Source organism: Hordeum vulgare, chromosome 1H (assembly GCF_904849725.1).
Source record: "Hordeum vulgare subsp. vulgare chromosome 1H, MorexV3_pseudomolecules_assembly, whole genome shotgun sequence".
Taxonomy (NCBI): Eukaryota; Viridiplantae; Streptophyta; class Magnoliopsida; order Poales; family Poaceae; genus Hordeum; species Hordeum vulgare.
In genome coordinates, this window is record NC_058518.1 from 216,383,570 (window position 1) to 216,391,015 (window position 7,446).

Here is a 7,446-nt window from a genome sequence, read left to right on the forward strand (position 1 = left end):
CACCATCCCTCGCTCCTCTTCGCGTGAAGGCTCCGTCGAAATGGATGGTCCATCTCTCGGGTGCCTCCACACTAGGGGCATCCCTTCCAACCGCCGGTCAGGTGCGTCCGTCGACTCTGCCACAAAGTCAGCCAGGTCTGGTCCCATGATGACCCTGGTCGTGCTCCATTCGATGTTGAAGGCCTGAAGCTCGATGTTCCATGCGGCGACCCTTCCCGCTGCGCTTGGGTTGTGCAGGATCTTCTCTAAGGGGTAGGCGGAGACGACCTTGATCAGGTGCCCCTGAAAGTATTGATGCAACTTGCACGTGACGATGAGGAGTGCTAGGAGGATCTTCTGTTGAATGGGGTAGCACGAGCGCGCGTCTTGCAGTACTGTGCTGGCGAAGTAAACTGGGTGCTCGACGAGGGTGTGCTCGCCCGGGGCATTATGCTCCTCGAGAACATCAGGAGGTTGGGGTGCTTCGTCGTCCGGAGGAGGAACAAGGGCCTCAGGAGGGCTGGGCTCCTTGTGACACGATCCTGCAGTCTGGGCCTCAGGTCCCTCTGCTTGCGAGGGAATTGGAGCTCGTGAGTCATGCGAGCCCCGAGGCGTTGCGGGTGGGGGCCCGCCGGGGCTCCCCGAAGTAGCACCCTTGCTCGTTTGTTTCTCCCTTACTTGCACCAATGCGGCGCTGGCGGAGTGCGCGGTGGCAGCAAGGTACAGACGCACAGGCTCCCGAGGGCGCGGCACCACAATGACCGACGGGCTCGTGAGGTAACGCTTGAGGTCATCGAAGGTGGCGTCAGCCTCGGGGGTCCACTCGAAGGGCCCCTTTCTTTTCATGATCTTGAAGAAGGGCAGGGTGTTGGTGTTCTGGGAATGGGCTTACACAGACCTACCTGCATGCAGCCCAGGACTGGGCCACTTCGTCAACACAAGATCGACTGGAACGGCACCACCCAAGAGAAGGCCCTCACGAGGAAGATCGACATCAAGACCCGCATGGGGCCTCCTCAAGACCCCTCTGGAGTGGTGGATGTTTCGAGGCAAGGTCGGGCCTTAGGACGCAAGGATGATGCCAGGGAAGGACAGACGGGTAGTAGACCGCAGGACTGGATAGTTTCCCCTTTAGTGCAAAGGAGGTGGGAGCATACCAGGGAACCAAAGGCATCTTCCAAAGGTTTCCCTTCCAATGCAACAAGACCAAGGCCGCCCGCCGGCAGGACGGGCGTCATCCCTGCGCCCACCTCTGCAGCGCTCGCAGCTACTATGAAAGCGAAGATCACTTTTGATAGGGGAAGCATGTTCCCTTGTCTCCCACCGAAACTGGCCGTTGTGGGATCCCTTCCCGCCAACGATAAGGGAAGAGGACCCGGGCCTCCACTATAATGAGAGAGGATAGGATACTTGAGAGAGGGGGTTCAGACCGACTAAGGTGAGTTCATTCAAACCGTATGGAAACACACCTAGCCACTTGGCCTCTGGAGGCTCGAGAGCACTGTATTAGTTCATCCACCAACCTCCGTGAGAGGCAATCCACCAAAAGTAGGAGTAGGGTTTTACGCTTCGCAGCGTCTCGAACCTGGATAAACTGTTGTGTTCTATGTTCCCCTCACCATCGAGTGAGTCCTTCGCCGATTCCATCGAGTAGCGGGCTAGGTGAGGCGGATCTAGGAGAGATCGTCGTACACGCCCCTGTGTTCGAATTGTTAGGGTTTTGTGGAGCCAGAAATCCGACATTTGGCGCTCCAGGTAGGGGGCGTGTGAAGGTCTTCTCCTAGCTTCCTCCTTCCCACTCCGCCGCATCGATGGCCGGTGACCAACCAGCTTCTCCGAGCCTCGTCGAGCTGGTCTCCGACCACCACATCACAATGGCTGGAAGCTTGCATGCCAGTGTCATGGTACCAGGCGGCTCGTACAAGGTCATCAACATCGTTTCCACCATGGCGGCCACCCGTGCCACCCAGGCGTATGGTTGCTGGGCGGTGGCCCAAGCACCCGGAGCGTGTCGCATCAACTTGGGGGACCTCAGCGCACATGATGCATTGTGGATGGAAAGAGGGATGCTCCGTCAACGACCAGACCAGCAGACTTCGACGCTTGTGCGGACCACATCATGGAGCTGATCAAGAAGACCATCCAACCCGGTGCATCTTCAAGGCCACAGGCGTCGGGCGCCGGGGGCTCGCACCGCGTGCCGGTCCCAGGGCCGGCAAGCTTCGGGGCGCTACCCACTCCTGGCGTGGCCGAGAGAGACGTGCTTCGTGCTGCCCTCCTCCTTCTCCAGACCCCAGAGACCGGCCCCGAGGCGCACCATGCCCACAACCACCAGGGACGTGAGGAGAACGACGGGATGACTGACGCACACGCTAGCGCGCATCACCAAGACTAGGTCGCCCTCGACAATCTGGGGTGCCTAGACACGAGCGCTCCCTCCAGCGCAGCCAACAGAGGGTGGAGGCGATGGCGCGGACGAACTACGACAACGGAGACATGACAGGACACGAAGGAGGGAGTCAGCACCGGGCGACGCCGGGACCAGCCAACGGCAGCAACAGGAACAAGCAACTTCGCGTGGGGCCTTTCGCAGGAAGAACTCCGAGCAATACGTTCGGGGAGCCCCCCTCCGCAACCAAGGGGGACCGCCACCGTCGCAGTGTTGAGCGGCCACGGGGGATGGTCGAGCGCCTAGATGGAGCCGTACCTGCCGGAGTATGCGACATCACTTGACCCTCCCGACGAGGAAGAGCTATAGGCATTCCCCTCGGGTGCCTATTCTCCTCATGAGTAAGGAACGTTTTGGAGGCCCTCCTTGAGACGGGCCCAAGAGGCGCGGGTAGGGAGGCGCCCTCAAGCCGCGCGGTGCGGCGCCAGCCGCCTTCCCCATGGAAGAACTACGTAAGGCCAAACCCACGGGCCTCAGGAGGACAAGTCGAATGCCACGAGGAGACGCAAGTGGCACGGAATAACCACGATGCAGGCTTGGGGCGTCGGGGTCCAGGCCTCACGAGGCGCTCCTCAGGTGCAAGGGAGCTATTCGAGGTAATTTTATTTCATTGCATCCACTTGGCGACCCGACACATTGCCTTCCTTGCATCTTTGGGCGATCTACCTCCCTCGCTCAGGGGCTTCCTCTGGTGCGCGTCGCCCTGACTCAAGGGGTTGGGAAGCCCAACAGCTCCCGAGGACCACAATCGACAGGATAAAATTAGAGTCGCTTGAGAGTCAAAGGGGGCTCCTGAGCATGGTGCCACAGGAGCCTTAACGGTCACAAAGCCATCTGCCTCCCTTCCTATCGTCCACGGTCATTCGGTCGTTATCAGGGGTGGCTGGGCCAAACCCTCTGGCTACATTCGTTAACTCGGTCCCACGCAACGATGGTCTGTGCAGGGCCGGGACCTAGCAACGCAGATCCGCTTGAACGTCAAAAGGGGGCTCCTGAGCATCGCGCCTCAGGGGCCTTACCGGTCACAAGGCCACCTGCCGCCCTCGACAGCGTCCTCGGTTTTCGGTCATTGTCAACGGTAGCAGGGCCTGACCCCGTAGATACATCCGTTCACTTGGTCCCACGCAAACAGCGGTCGGGAAATGTGCGTGACTGGATCCTAGAGACATAGAACCACTCGAACGTTGAAGGGGGCTCCTGATCATCGCGCCTCAGGAGCCTTGCCGGTCACAAAGCCACTCGACCACCCTCGTGCTGTCCAGGCTTGGTCGGTATCGGGGGATGTCAGGGCCTTGCCTCGTGAGGCGCCTCACGACAGCAGGGAAATGTGCGGGACTAGGACCTGTCAACTTAGAGCCGTAAAAAGCCCTTAACTGGCCTCCAGGGAAGGAGCATGCAAGACGTGCATCAACCCGTCACACCTCTGCATCGTCCTTCAATCCTTCCGGGACCTACTTCATCCCGTGACACTCTCTTGTAATAACGAGCCGAGGCTGTATATGCCCAGGGCCGCCCGAGGACGCGGAAGGGGTCCACCCCATGCCTAGTGGTAGATGTCACACCCTAATTTCACTATCACTTTTTTTGTAATTCAAAAATCTAAGTTTATTTAAAACTTTTTCAAAACCAATGTTGTGAGTGCCACGATTGTCATTGTATGCTTGTATGCTTGATTATGTGATATCACAAACCACATTTCTCATGACTTAATTATTTTCAAAACCCTTTTTCTTATTTCTGGTTAAAGCAAAACCCTCGTTTGGGTTGCACTACAAGCCCTTGATGGCAAGGAATGTTCTTACCCAAAGTTTGTGATATGGTTCTAGCACCATTTTAGTTCACCAAAATCATAAAATAATTATCTTATGAATTATTTTCCTATTTTAGTTGCATGTCCATTTTTGAGGCCAGAAATGGTATTCCTATATGGAAAAATACTTTTCTGGCTTAGAAAAATCTGAAAAAATTTGGAGATGATCAGAATGACATATATTTTCCATACATAAGATTTTCAACCGCTATTTATATTATTACTATTTGAGTAAAACCCGAAAAACCCTTTCTGTCTGTTTTGACCTTTTGAAATATTTCCAAAGGAAATATTCTCAATAAATTCCTAGGAAATTCCAGTGGTATCCCGAAGCCATGTTTGGTGCCCATATATTAATTCACCTTGATCCAAGGTGGTTAAGGTCACCAAAGAATTGCAAAACCCCTTCTGTCCAGAATGAAGTTATAGCAATTCTACATAGCAAAGTTTGTCCAATGGAGTTGAAACTTTGTAGGAATGCCTAATACCTCAAGTGAGGGCTCCAGGCCAAAAATGGGATTTGTGGGACTTAAATTGCCCACACTCACTTTGGAAGGAATAAATCTGGTCATTTGGTAATGTTTTCAAGTTTACAAAGCTAAACTTGCCCTTTTGAGCTCAAACATGGTGAAACCCCTTGTTTTAGCACCATACCCAATCATGTTAAGTTGCAGAGCCATTGGTGGGGTGCAACCAGCCGAAACCACTGTCGAGCACCTTCTGACAGATGGGTAAAACCCCTCCTAAGCCTAGCTAAACCCAAACCCTTTCTCCCAGACTCTCAGATTAGGTGGGTGGCATCACTGCCAACCTCAGTCAATTGGCCCCTCTCGGGTTCAAAGTAGAAAAACCAAAAAACCCAATCTAAGCTTCAACTCAAGGCTGACAGCATCTGTTTCTTGTCCCTCTTGGACCAGTCGAAGCTCCCACGGGTCTCCAACAGCTAGGCATCTCCCAGCCAGTGTCCAGAACATGCTAGACACGTCCAAGGCACCCCAGGGCGCGCCAGCATGCCGTGGCATGCCAAAGCTGCGCTCTGGGCGTGCTACAGGGAGCCACCGAGGTGGGGTCGACGCTCTCGGCCACTTCCAGCCTTCCCCGATGGGTATCTCCTCTCCCCCGACAACCCCTCTACATCAGGCGACCATCAGGGCCCCTCCTCTCCCGCGCTAAGAGTTGGTGCGACGCGTGCTCGCGCACACCAGAACCGGCCAGAGATGCGTGGCCATGGTAGCCCGCATCTTCTCTCTCCCTCTCTCTCGCATTGAGTTCTGGAGGTCCAAAACCACGTTCTGAGACCGTGGTTTTGATCCCAGCTTCTCTATGCTCGCCCATGAACACCATTGTGAATCACCGGCGTGCCCGAGTCGGCTCACCGTCGCGGGCCTATAAATAGCCCCTCCCCTCATTCCTCTTTGTAGCAACCTCAATCATCTCCCTAGCCTCCTATTTGAGCAAGCAGAGCCTCGATACTCGAGATCGACCGAGCCCCCTGTGCCTCGGAGCTCCGGTCGATCTTCGGCTACACGTCGGCTCCCATGTTCCTCTGCCCACCAAACCACTCCCCGTGACCTCAGGAAGCTTTCCCCTCTCTTCCCTGAGCAAATCTGTGCCCCTAGCTACCACGTCCACCTTCGCTCGAAACCCCTCCGTCGCGGGTACATCATCGCCGGTGAACCAGAGTCCCTCCGACATTGTCCCAACCACCATCCGGTAAGCGATGATGAGTCGGACCCATTTCTGTTGTCGTTAGGGCCCGAGGACGTAGGTAGCCACGCCGACGTGCTCCTCCTCCTCTCTGGCCAGAGGAAGGAGACGACCCCGACAGGTGTGTCCCACCTGTCGGTAGCCCATCTCTCTCTCCCTCGCTGTCCGCAGCCACTGACCGTAGGGGCCCGCGCGTCAGGTTCAAACCTGACGGCGCGCGTGCCTGGGTAGGCTGGCTGGCTGGCCATTGGGCCGGCCCAGTCCCAGCCAAGCCAGGCCAAGGTCTGTAGCCCTTTTTCTTTTGTTTAAAAACCTGAGTTTAAATATTTTTATAAAAAGATTTAACCAGTGTAAAAATATAATTTTTCCACTGTTATTCTTCTAAAAATGTGTAGTATTTAACACAATCATTGGTTGGATTTTTGCAGCAACTATTCTGTTTTACAATAATAAAAAGGATTAAATTGGAATAGTTTTGCTTCTGTTAAGTTGATTTTAAAAATATTCTTTCACTAATACAAAAGAAAATAATTTTAAAATAACAACCTAGATTTATCAGAAATAACCAACATTTTTAAAGTGACTTTGTGATCTATTTCGGAGTGAGCTACTTATTATTTTATCTTTATACGACGATAGAAAACCCGTGTGACGAAGGAGTCAGAGCGGAAGACCTCGAAGACCCCGGATACCTAGCTGACCAAGCCAAGAAGCCCTTTGACATTGTGTGACCATAAGTTATCATTCATGCTAGTGTAGCAAATATTTCCGTTGCATATGATCATAAGTATCGGTAAATCATTGAAGTGATGTTACCGATGGCTCCTCCAAAGCACATGCATTGAGCTTGATCCTACCACCTATGAGGGTCAAGCTAATATGATGTTGACAAGTAAAGTTAGAATAGTATTAGCATGAAATTGATGATGACATAAAACCTAGGTTATGAAAACTTCGTTGGGTGCCACTAATGCCCGAGGGTGATGATGAGTTAGGTGGCCACTTTTGGTGAAGTGGTGCACCGGGTATTAGTGTGAGTATGGTTTCGGAAATGGAACTATATTTATGATGTGTCGACCGTCCCAACCTTACATGTACGACCATGTTACCCCTTTATGGGACGGGGCTGTGTTGATTACTTTCGTCGGTGCTAGCATAGAGCCACATTACTAGTGGCGTGAGTGATGTGTGGTCACTCTCGTGATGGGATCATGCCAAGTAGGGCGACTATACCGTTTTTACGTGTTCCAAGCACACCGTTATTCCTCGCATGGTTGATAATGTCCAGATTCGGTGCTCGTAAGATGTACAACATGTGGGCTGGGTACCAATCGAGTGACCTCTTTGTCTAGTATCGTTAGGGGAAAGGCATCAATCGGGTACTTACCTCGGGTATGTTATATACCGCGAGTCGTGGATGACACGGAAGTTTCTCGGATCTCGTGGGTCCAACATACTACCTCTGTAGAGTGTAAAACTATTCGAATAGCCGTGTCCACGG